This window comes from Eublepharis macularius, chromosome 1 (genome assembly GCF_028583425.1).
Source record: "Eublepharis macularius isolate TG4126 chromosome 1, MPM_Emac_v1.0, whole genome shotgun sequence".
In the NCBI taxonomy this organism is placed as follows: Eukaryota; Metazoa; Chordata; class Lepidosauria; order Squamata; family Eublepharidae; genus Eublepharis; species Eublepharis macularius.
This window is the reverse complement of record NC_072790.1, coordinates 31,910,256-31,922,438: the sequence shown is the minus strand read 5'-3', so window position 1 is coordinate 31,922,438 and position 12,183 is coordinate 31,910,256. Positions and strand designations below refer to the sequence as shown.

The window sequence follows — 12,183 nt, the reverse complement described above, 5'->3', positions numbered from 1 at the left end:
ATAGTAAAAGCTAAGGGCAAGCATTTCTGTGAATGCTGAGCATCAGAAGTCTCTTGAATTTATTCTCAAATTGTATACAGGTATTCTTAGGGTGCAGATTGTGTGTATGCAAAATGAATATACTTTCATTAAATAAATGGATGTGGTTTTCATGAGGAAAGAAGGGTTTGACCCATGGGTTGGGTTTTTTGGGGGGGGGGGGGCTATCTCAGAATAATTTACATTATACTTTACTGCTCGTTCCACTGGGATGTTTGGAACTACAAAACGGATCTTCTAGAACTGGCCCATCTGGTCTAAATGTGCATCCTGTGGTAGATATCACGTTATGTAGAAAACAGGTTGTGCTAATGCACCTTAAGCATTCAAAATAAACAATGCCTGGTGGATTTCGACTTCATCTTAATTTCATTTCTTAATCGAGAAAGAAAAAGGCTTCTTCCAGCCAACACACACACACACACACACACACATTACAAACAACGGATGACTGTTTTAATGCTTTCGTGTCAATTACAAGTATTAAAAACAATGTTTCAAGTGTGGGATGCTTTATGAAGGCAGGTGAGAAGACTGCTGTTTGGCAAATGCTCTGTTTATCCAGATCAGAAGGGTGCCAAAGATTTTTAAATTGAATTTCCCAATGTTCACACTTCCTATTGGTTCTTTTTAATTAGAGTATTGTTTCTAATTTCTTTGCTTAATTTTATGTGCACTGTTTAGCCAGTTGTTTCCTGGCCTTTTTTTGCAGCTGGTAGGAGCTTGTGAGGAAATCTACTTCCCTTGAGAAGGAAAAAAAAACCCTATAAAAAGTGCAAAGTACTTTAATAATAAAAAAACCACTGAAGTTTCCCATTATTTTAATAGCCTCAGCAAAGAATAAGTTTAGCTACTTGTAAAGCAGCAAAGGGAGTAAAAATGAAAAAGTTCAGCTTTCTTGCTGGATTTATTACTCCATTTAAAGAAACGATATTTGTTTTTATTTATCAGTGCTATGGTGGATGTTTGGGAATTCAGAACACGAGGGGACACACGAAGCTGTCTTAGACTGAGTCACAGGCTAGCCCTGACTCGTCGAGGCCAGGACTATCTGTTCAGAGGGCCGACACAGAAATGACACAGAGCACAGATCTCCATTTGCCTGCTAAAAGCAAACAGTGTATGTTGCAGCCCCAATCTAGACTGGAAACCCTCTAACCCCCATTTGATTTTGCTGTTCACAGCTGGATTTTCTGTGCCACTATTTGCATTTTTTTTCCTTTGAGCATCTTTTTTTCCCTTTTCAAATGCTAATAAAGGTGGCAAGGACCCTGGCTTCAGTTAGTGAAACCAAGGGAGGTCTGAAAGGTTAAATCCCCTCTCCCCTTCCAGGCACAATCTGAATTACAGCTGCATGCCAAACTTACTTTTTAGTCAGACACACATCCACTGTCATCATCATGCTTATTTATTTACTTCATTTATACCCTACCTTTATCCTTAAGCGGGGGCCCAAAGTAGCTTACATCATTCGCCTCTCCCCCATTTCAGCCTTGAGACTGGTTAGGCTGCGCCTGAGGGAGTGACTGCCCAAAGTTCTCCCAGGAAGCTGGGTGACAATTTGGACCTCATTTTCTCAGATCCTATTCTAACGCCCTAGCCCAGTGTTTCCTAGACTTTTTCCATGGAGGAACCCCTAAATTAATGTTTCAAATGCCAAGGAACTTATGGAAAAATTGATGCTGGTTGCAAAATTCATTTACTGCTGAATTTTTTTCAAGAAAATTTATCTGCAAAGAACGACTGTTTACCAGCTTACATCATAAGAAAAAAAGTGAAGCATTTTCCAGGTCTTTTTTTGTATTATCTAATCTTCCTTTTCAAATATCAAAATAAAGTTTACTTACACATCAAAATAAAAGTTTACATCCAAAGTCAGTATAAGATTTACATTCAGTAAATACAACTAACTATAACCTTAACTGTGATATTTAAGGAATATCTGGAATTTTTCATGGTATTTTGCATTTTATTTATATATTCCATGATAACTTGTGGAACCCTAGACAGTGTCCTGTGGAACCTCAAGGTTCTATGGAATCCTAGTTGGAAAACAATGCTCTAGCCCCCCCCCCCCCCACACACTAATTTGGCTACAATTGGCAGCAGCTCTCAGGGTCTGTTCCAGCCCAGCTACCCAAGATCCCTTTTAACTAGAGATTCTGGAACTGAACCTGAGGCTTCTACATGCAAAAAATATAATACTAAGTCTTCATTTATTGTATAATATTTGGTGATACATGGGCAAAAAACTGCTATCCCAACTAAAAGGATATAAAAGCACTTCCTTGCAAAGTGTTTTAAAAATCAACCTAGTTTGACAGTGCGATCCTAAACAGAGTTATACCCTTTTAACCCCACTGACTTTAATGGCCTTAGAAGGATGCAACCCAGTTCGGATTGCACTGAAAATACTCTTGAGAGACATGGCGACAGTCTTTTCACTGATACTGAAAGCTTCTGATCAGTACCGTTATTGTCTTTTCACATACCGTGAATAATAATACTGAATAAATTACACAATAACTTTTAGGAGAGGCGTTCAGTTTTTCCAACTCTGAAACTAAATACATGTGGCAAAATTAATTTTAAAAAGTTATCAGTATTTCTATCTAACAGGACCACAGAAAACACAAACTTTGTACCGACTAGCCAAAAGATCCAGCCAGACCAGTGGTCCATCTAACTCTTGTCTTGAGTATCTCTCATAACTGGAAGAAGATCTTCTTGGTCTCCAGCAAAGGTCTTTTCTCAGCTCTATCATCATCCTGTACCTGGATATGGCAGAGACTGAACTTGGGACTTTCAGTAAACAAAGCAAGGGCACTGCCCCTGAAGTAGTGTTAAAGCTTTCGGTTTAACACAGCAGCAGGTGTCATCAAACCCACAGGACTAGCTTGGAGCAATTCGGGGAGGTCTGTGTACAAATCAGGTGAATTCACATTCCATATTTTGAATACTTAATTTGTGGTTTTATTCCTTAGAAGAATGTGCTAGGTAACGGTAAGACAGCCGTGTCTGCACCAGTGAAAGATCAAGCAACACCAGTTGATCACTGGTAACTTTAAAAAAAACAAACCCTACCCAGGTTGGTAAAAATTGACAAGTTGGTAGGAAATCATACGACTCTAATCTAGCTGACTAACTTTGTTCAGCTTGCTATTGTTAGGTTACTTTGGTCTATCGATACTCAGAATAGTTAAATTGACATTTCTTGTTGTATTTAATCAGACCTCCTTTTCCTTATGACAATCACATTTAGAATCATTCATAGGCTTTTTGGACACTGTTTTGTAATCTAAATCATTTTATGTTTGGCCTACTGTAATCTGCTTATTTTAAAAACAGTAAAATTACTAATTTTCTACTTGTTTGGTTTATGACTCGGGGGGGGGGGCGCTATTTCTAGAAGGAACTGAAAGTTTGGGGACTTGAATGAGCTCCGAACCTAGAAGACAAGAACTTATTGGCAGCTCAGCTACAGCTCATTCCAACAAGCGCAGAGGGTTTTTTTTTAAAAAAACATGCAGCTTCATTAAGAATTCTGGTGTCCACAAAAGCTTGCATACCACTTTCTGATTTTACTAGGTTCTAGTAAGAGTATCTCTATATGGAATTCTTCTAAAAGATAAATATGATTAGTTGTGCTATTTATCTAGTACATGTGCTTATTAATAGGAGCACCGTTTTGTCAATTATGGCTGTAGAATAAATGAGGATAAAATTAGATACATTAACAGAGGAGAATTGCTCACTTGAAAAGCAGAGATGTTTCATCTGGCATTTGGAGGTTGATTCTGGTATTGTTATTGGCTTGATTCCATATGATTGGACATGAGAAGGATATCGTGATGGCCCTGTTCTTTGAGATGTACGGGTTTTACAGTGCAATCCTATGGTGAGTTACTCCAGTCTAAGGCCATTGACTTCAATGGGCTTAGACTGGAGTAACTCTGCATAGGATTGCACTGTTAATGTTTGTATTCTTATTATACTGTACTATTGATGTTAATGTCTATATTTATATTATTTTAATATTGTATTTTATATCTATGTTGTAAACCACCTCAAGAGATATAGAAGTGAAATAAACAAAGACATAAAATGTATTTATTTATTTATTCCCCACCTTTCTCCTAATGGGTACCCCATTCTTCTCTCTCCGTTTTATCCTCACAACAACCCAGTGAGGTAGGTGAGGTCACCCAACAAGCTTCCGCAGCAGAGTGGGAATTCAAACCTTGGTCCATCACTCTAACCACTACCCCACGCTGATGAAACCATGAAAATCATGCCTCTTCAGCATCTCATCTAGTAATAATCTCAGACATTCGAAACCAAATAAAACGCTTTAGACTGTCTACATGGGTATCATTTCGAAACATCTAATGCAGAGCTTCCCCTTCAGAGTTGCTTCATATTCCCATGTTAAAGTAACGTCTCTGGACATGCGAAATACAGATTTGTTAACTCATCCTATGAACAGCTAACCACTCTGCACATTTTAAAAATAAATCTGTACATATTTGGTGTACACTGCATACTTAGTAGTAGACGATCGTCACATCAGCAGTAGAATAATACATCTTAATGAAGCCTTCCTATGTGGATAGATACCATTATGTTTACAAGCTTTCTGTAGTTAATGACCCAAAACTGAATAACGAAATTCACATATTTAGCTAGGCCTTCTGTCAGCAATAATATGCCTATTAATAATGGATGTTGCTGTAAAAACAGGATGCAAGACGCATGCTGAAAAATAGGACTAGATGGCCCATTAACTTAAAATGCTTATCTAATGTTTGATAGGCTTTGTCTTAAACTGTTGTTTAAATTAATAAGGCAAAAGTGGACATTCAGCGACAAGAGAGTCCTTTCCAGTCCATCACTCTCACGAATGGCTGGAGGGCTGCTCTGCGCTTTGTTTTCTCGTTTTCGCAAAAGCTACAAATTTGTTTAAAGAAAACAGACATTAGTTAAGTTTCATGCACGACGGGGTGTCTGACGTCGCTGTTTCAAATGACAAGATCACCTGACAAATACTGGAACATGACATTCCGGCACTGGCCCGATGGCCTGCCTTTTAAAAAAAAGTTATAGTTCCGCCAATGGGATGTACAATACAATAAACACATTTTAATGCTTGAATACTGAGAGAAAGAGAGAGAGAGAGAGTGAGTACACCTTGTCTCCAATCAAATGTGTTTTTTATTTGTAAGTTACCTTCTGTGGAAGTCAAGCTGCTTTCACTAAATACAGTTTCCTTCTTAGGAATGCACAAGCTTTTGTGCACGCTGCTGACACCTGTGGCAAACTGAGGAAAGGCAGATTTGTAGGCAACCCCATGGGGTAAAGCAGGGTCCGCAACCTTTTTAAGCCTGCCAGCTCATTTGGAATTCTGGCACAATGTAGTGGGCACAGCAACAATATGGCTGCCACAAAATGGCTACTGCAGGAGACAAAATGGCTGCTACGGCTTTCCTTCAGTCACACACTGAAGATCTGTGTGCTGTGGAAGCAGTTTCTGCCAAAGCAATGTTTTTAAAATCTGTACAGCCGATTCAATACTCCAGTGGCCAATCAAAAGCCCTGCTTTGCAAAAGCCCCAATTGGCCCCACCCACTTCCTAAAAACACTTGGCAGGCACCAGAAAAGCTGTTGGTGGGCAGAACTGTGCCCACAGGCACTACGTTGGGGACCACTGGGGTAAAGCATAGTGTTCCAAAAGGGTTATTAGGTCAAGGCTGGACAGGGCCTTATTTTCCTTAGCAAAGGCTTGTTCCACACTTACAATGCAACCCTAAGAACAATATCCTAGGAGTAAGCCCCCGCTGGGTAGACCTAAGTAGGATTCTGAGCAGACATCGCCACGAACTAGAAGTTCATCAGAAACTTGTTTTGCCACACAAACTGACACCGAATGAAGGGTTTGTAGAGCTGCACTGTGTTTGGATGGATGGGAGATGTCTTAACTGATAAAGCACAAGCCTACACAGAGTTACAGGGTTCTAAGCCCATTAATTCAACAGAACGTTGAAGCAATAAAAAGAAGAAAAGATAAGGGAATGTTTAGAATCTTTTAAATCTCTTCATTGTATCATTGGAATAACCATTCAAACTGTCTATGGAGACTTCTGCTAACGGGGTATAGTATTATGTGCTAGCAAAGAGTTACAAGTCAAAAAGATCTTCGTTTGCATCTGACCTCTTGCCTCACTACAGCAGCCCCAGTCTCAACACACACACACCTCCCTGCCTTATGACAGTAATACTGATCTACCATGCAGGGCTTCTGCAAAGAACGTAACTAGACAAGTTATGCAAACCTGTGTGAATCTATTAGCGCTCCTTGCTATTATTATCAAGCTTAACTGAAACTGAGTAGTCATACTGGTCAGCAGTTGCAAGAAGTCAAAAGGTGTCTCTCTGGAAGAAGAACCATTTTGCTATTTGGCATGAGGTTTGGGCGGGGGGGGCAGCCTACTTTCTCAAGGGAAGTAACAAAGCAGCACATATATTTGGAGTATAAAAAGCATGTAAAGCAGAGGAAATCTGGGTCAACAAAATCATGAACGTAACAAGGCACCCTGGAGCCAAAACTGCGATTTTAATGCTTAATGAAACAGAATTTGGCCCATTTAGCTATCTTATTTTCCTGTTTGGATGAACTGAAGAATATTCATGCTCTATTTATTTATATAGCTTGAAATTCTTGTAAGCAACCTAATTATTTCTTTAGCTACTGCTTATATTATTATTAATAATTCTCCATTCTGTATGGAGACAAATTTTCCTAACTAGATGAAATACAATAGTGTATGTGTGCAACAAACAGATATCAGATGAAATATTCACCAAAAGAAATGAGGAAATTAGTTATCTATGGTCAAATGTTTCCCTTCCCTGTTTCCCTATTAATCTCTAAATAGTGATACAAAAATTATGTAGCAGCTTATTTTGTTTCCGTGTATAATATCAAGGCAATGCTGCAGAGAACACGAGCTTGGGACAGGCTGGTCATTTCACCAGGGCCGTTTCCACACGGCTTACCTTTGCTCGTAATGACCCGGAACATCACGCAAAAAAGTAGAAGATCACGTTTTCTCGTGCGAGATTTGCGCGATCTTCTGCGTTTTTTGCGCGATGTTCCGGGTCGCTACGAGCAAAGGTAAGCCGTGTGGAAACGGCCCAGGAGTTGAAAATTGCAGCTGTCCAGCAAGGCACTCCAAGGAGATGACGTTTATTTAATTCCCTTTAGACATTTTAAGACCCCAAACAAAACAGTGCCTGATTGGGCTGTATATACAGACATGAACAAACAAATACTGTCATGTTTTCAGGCTTTGAACAATCCGATCTACCAGGAGGAGGGTACAGGGGCATCTAGAAGAAACTAATGTTGAGCACTGATCTGCTGAAGGAGGCATCTACTCTGACTTTGATTTCTCACAAAGGTGGAAGTGCCAAGCCAGGGTAGCTGTTCTTCAGAGATCAGAAAGAAGAATCCCTCTGCTGAAATTGGAGGACTTGGCCATCGCTCTAGTACGATGACCTCTAAATGTTCCAGGAAGAGCTTGTGGGCCAGTTTGTAGCTGAGCTAGTATCTATAAGCCAGAGGCTGAACCAGATTGTCCTTGCTACAGCACTGAAGAGTATAGGAACAGGCCAGGGTCTTTCCAAAGGAGAGAGTTCCATCCAGGTAAAATGACAGTGTGTTTCTGATAATCCAAAGAATATAGGACCTTTTCAGTTTTCTAGGCTGGTTCTGGCAAGTAGATAGGAAGGACCGGGTACAGATGAAATCCAAAAACAACTTTCAGGAGAAAGGCAGCATCTGGACTACTTTGACCCTGCATACATGGATAAGGAAGGTTTAAGCGCAGGGCACAGAGTTCACTGGCCCTCCTTGGCAAGCAGACTGCCACCACGAAGACTACTTGGTAGGTAACGAGCTCAAACAGCTTGCCTATGAGCTGGCTCAGGACAAGCTGAAGATCCCATGCAAGTACTGGCGGTGGAGCCTGGTGAGATCCTTGAATCATTATCAGTTGGTTGAAGAGCGAAAAGTCCAGCATGAATGGCCATGAAGCAGAGACAGCCGTTCGATGAACTTCAGAAAATGAGCACGAGAATCTTAGAACAGGGACTCTAAAACAAGGCACAGGATACATGGATGAGGCCAACCTCTGTACGGTCACAAAAGTGGCAAAAAGCTTCCACTTACACTCGTAGGATCTGAAAGGGGTCTGAAGGTATCCTCTTCTGTCATCAGCCTTGTTACCAAATAAGGCTTCTCCCTCAAAAGGCAAGTCTTCTATTCTGACTTTGACCTTAGTGCTCAAGAACATTAATTGGAGCCAGGCAGGACCCCTCAAAGTGACAGCCATATCCAAGAATTTGGAGACACAGTCAGTGATGTATCGTGCGCTTCCAGCAGGGATGGCCCCTGGGAGAGGGTGGTGGGAGGAGCCTGTGGGGGGACCGACCCCTAGAGCAACCTTTAAAAAGCAGGGCAGGGAGAGGCCAGGGATGAAGGGTGGGGCACTGCCCAAGTTGCAGAAGGAAGAGACAAGAGCAGCGGGGAGAGAGAGATAGGGAGACAGCAGAAACCACCTCCCCCCACCCATTTCTGAGGTCCTCCCCCTTGGGGCCTGCCAGTCATACCTTGCTGGGCCTCTGAATGGAGTATGGAGGGGCTTGTTTTTACCATATTCCTCCTCCTCTCCATGGGCACCTCCTGAGTTGCCTAAAAGTGCCCTGTCCATTTTCTAGGTAGTGCTGCTTTACATGTAGATAGTAAAAACTTCTCTCTGTTTACTAACAATGCTGATGCTTCTATTTTTCAGATTTTCAAAAAAAAAATTCTATTTGTCCAAAACCTAATACATGGTTAGCTATTTTCAGCTGCAACAGCGTGATCTTTTAAGGGGGGGGGGGGGGAATTGCAATAACTGTTCTCCTCTCCCTCCCCAAAAACGAAGGCATTTATAAGTCTGAATTTCATGAACATGCCAAAAAGCATGACTTTATGTAAAGTTATACATGATGCGCTTTGTTTTCTTGAAGCAGTACAATATGTACTGCATATCATTGAATCCCCCCCCTTCTCAGTCACATAATATTTGTTTTAGGAAACTGGGGGCAGGGGGGCACTACTTCTCCCATGGCTTCAGTATTTCTAGAATGTTATGTGCTTCTGTGTGTATCTTTAACTGGACGATGAAATCTGCACACAAATGGCTGCTGTGCATGCAATTTCCCTGCCCGATCTGCCACCCAGAGGTAATACCCAAGTCTCTCTCCCCTGCAGCCAGCCAGAGTCTCTAGACGGGGCTCCTGGCAGAGCCTTGGCTGCTACATATGCATTCAGGCCCCTTGAGATGACTGTGAACAACCAGCTGCTTGGTTTAAGAGGCTTTAAGGCCTCCAAGTCCTGGCGATTTCACAAATTTAACTGGGCTTTTCAATGTACAGTTCATCTGGTTTGCAAATATACAAACGGAAGAGAGCATACCGTTGCTACAACTACATTTTTCAAAATATTAAGGAATCAACCCTTGTTTTAAAGCAAAGAAATTTTTTAAAAAATCCATTACATGCTGATAATCAAGAGGATATTATGGGTGGTTTGGGAATAATTTGCCATACAGCTAACTAAACGTGACAGAAGTAAAATGACTCCTACTTCTGTAGTAAAGGGATTTCTAATTATCAGAAATTATTACTGTTTACAAATTCCTTCCCAAATGAAATCAACAATGTCTGTCTCACATGTCAGTATTCCTTTGAGAGAGCTTTATTTTAAAAAAGGTGATTCATCTGCTCCCCCCCCCCCAAAAGATCAGTCCTACATTTTTTAAAAAGCAGACTTGCACGATCATATCTCAAAGCAGCTTGACCTCTAGAACTTTTTCCTCAATACATACATTTATGCAGGACACTCCTTGCTTCACTGTTGTTTACAAAAGGAGAAGGAGTACTAAGGAAGAAACCAGGGTGTACAAAAAAAGAGGAAAAGCCATCTCTATTCTGGATCCGTGTTCTATTTATTGAATATTTGTTAATTTTATTCTGAAATGGAAGAGCTATTTAAAATGTGGGAAATATCAAATATCACATTTTTATATCATATTTAAATATTATGTGTGCGCGCGCATGCGTAAATTTTAAACAGTTTTAGTGTTTGAAATGTTTAATGTTTTAATTTTAAAATGTTTTAACGTTTGCCACCTTGAGGACTCTGAGCTGGGTAGAAAGGCGGCGTAGAATTGTTTTAAAGAAAGCTATAATAATAAAAGCATTCGTTCATCCATTTGTGGCAGGCATAATGCCTCTGAGAATAAAGCTAGGCGCCTCAAGGCAAGGAATCAGAACAGGCTGGCCTGTGCGATTCCCATCCCACCCCTGCCAACATTTTTGTGTTGGCAGCTGTGATTATCTGTGGCAGGGCTAACTTATCAAAAAATAAAACTAGGGGCTTCCAAATTCGCCATTGGCTTCTGGATAATCATGGGCACTGCGGTGCCAAACATAAAAGAAACGGGAACACCCTTGCCCACACCATCTCCACTGGCCCCCCTTTTTGCATTGGGAGCTACTATCTGTGGCAGGCATAGCTCATCAGAAAATAAAGCTGAGGGTTTCAAAATTGCCCCTCCTGGATCTACCTGCAGCCTTTCATACAGTAGCCCGTGCCATCTTTTTAAGGCATGTGGAGGCAGAAGTGGGTTTCAAAGGTTGTGCCTTGATTGGTTTAAATTGTGTCTCATGGAACGGACTCAAAGGGTCACTGTTAGAGATCAGCTACCTCCCATGTTATTCAGCACAGGATGCAGCAGAAAAACAGAGTTGCGCTTACCGTAACTACTGTTCATTGACGTCTTCTATGCAGACACACATGGGACTGCGCCTGCGCAGGCCTGCCGACCGGATTTTTCTTTTCTAGCTAACGTCCACTAGGGGGCGCACGTCCGATCCATTGTGCATGCGCGGCCGTTTCCCGCCCAAGCGACATTGGGCAACGTCGCCCCCCTTCCCCTCAGTTTCTCCTTTGCCGCCGAATGCCTTCACATTATCTGGAAGAACGCAGCGGGGTAGGAGGGAGGGTTGTGTGTCTGCACAGAAGACGTCAATGAACAGTAGTTACGGTAAGCGCAACTCTGTTTTCACTGTCCGTCTTCTGTGCAGCCCCACATGGGAGACTCACAAGCCACTTACCCAGGAGGCGGGCATGTGTTCTCACTGAAAAAGAGACTGAAGCACTGCTTGTCCAACAGCAGCCTCTTTCCTTTCCCACACATCTAGTGCATAATGCTTAGCAAACGTGTCAGAAGACGACCACGTTGCAGCCCTGCAGATGTCTTGCAAGGGCACGCCCCTAAGGAAGGCCGCAGAGGCAGCCTGCGCTCTGGTGGAATGAGCCTTTACTTCCAGAGGGCAAGGTAACTTAGCATGCGAGTAGCAGGCTCTAACAGTCAGAGTAACCCAGTGAGAAATTGATTGAGCTGTAGCAGCTTTCCCCTTCCTGGGCCCATAATAGCACACAAACAGTTGTTTGGCACTCCTAAACTGTGACGTGCGTTGAAGGTAAAATAAAATAGCCCTTCTCACATCCAGGGAATGTAAGGCCCTTTCAGAATTATCGGAAGGGTTAGGAAAAAATATAGGTAGGACAATGTCCTGTGAAGTGTGAAACTGAGTGGAGACTTTAGGTCTAAAACGAAGGTCAGGTCTCAGAACCACCTTATTTTGATGGACCTTCAAAAAGGGAGGATCCCACCGTAGGGCCGCCAACTCGCTAACTCTGCAGGCAGACGTAATGGCGATCAAGAAAGCCACTTTCCAGAACAACCATTTTAATTCACAAGTAGCCAGTGGTTCGAAGGGTGATTTCATAAGCCCCGCCAATACTACTTGCAGCGACCATTGGGGAACAATTTCCTTGACTTGTGGAAACATGTTATACAACCCCTTCAAAAAATATTTCGACAAATTGTGGGAGAACACCGTCTTCCCATCTATTTTAGGATGGAAGGCTGAAATGGCAGCCAAATAAACTTTAATAGAGGAATTAGAGAGTCCCCCGTCCTTTAGAAACAGGAGGAACTCAAACACAGAAGATAACTGGCAATCCCAAACATT

The 12,183-nt window shown here is 41.8% G+C and overlaps 1 protein-coding gene across 1 annotated transcript in view; it reads right to left on the bottom strand.

The window, feature by feature from the left end:
* IQCA1 (IQ motif containing with AAA domain 1) overlaps positions 1–12,183 on the bottom strand; it is a 125,440-nt gene that overhangs the window by 93,485 nt on the left and 19,772 nt on the right. The gene's annotated exons all lie outside the window — the stretch shown is intronic.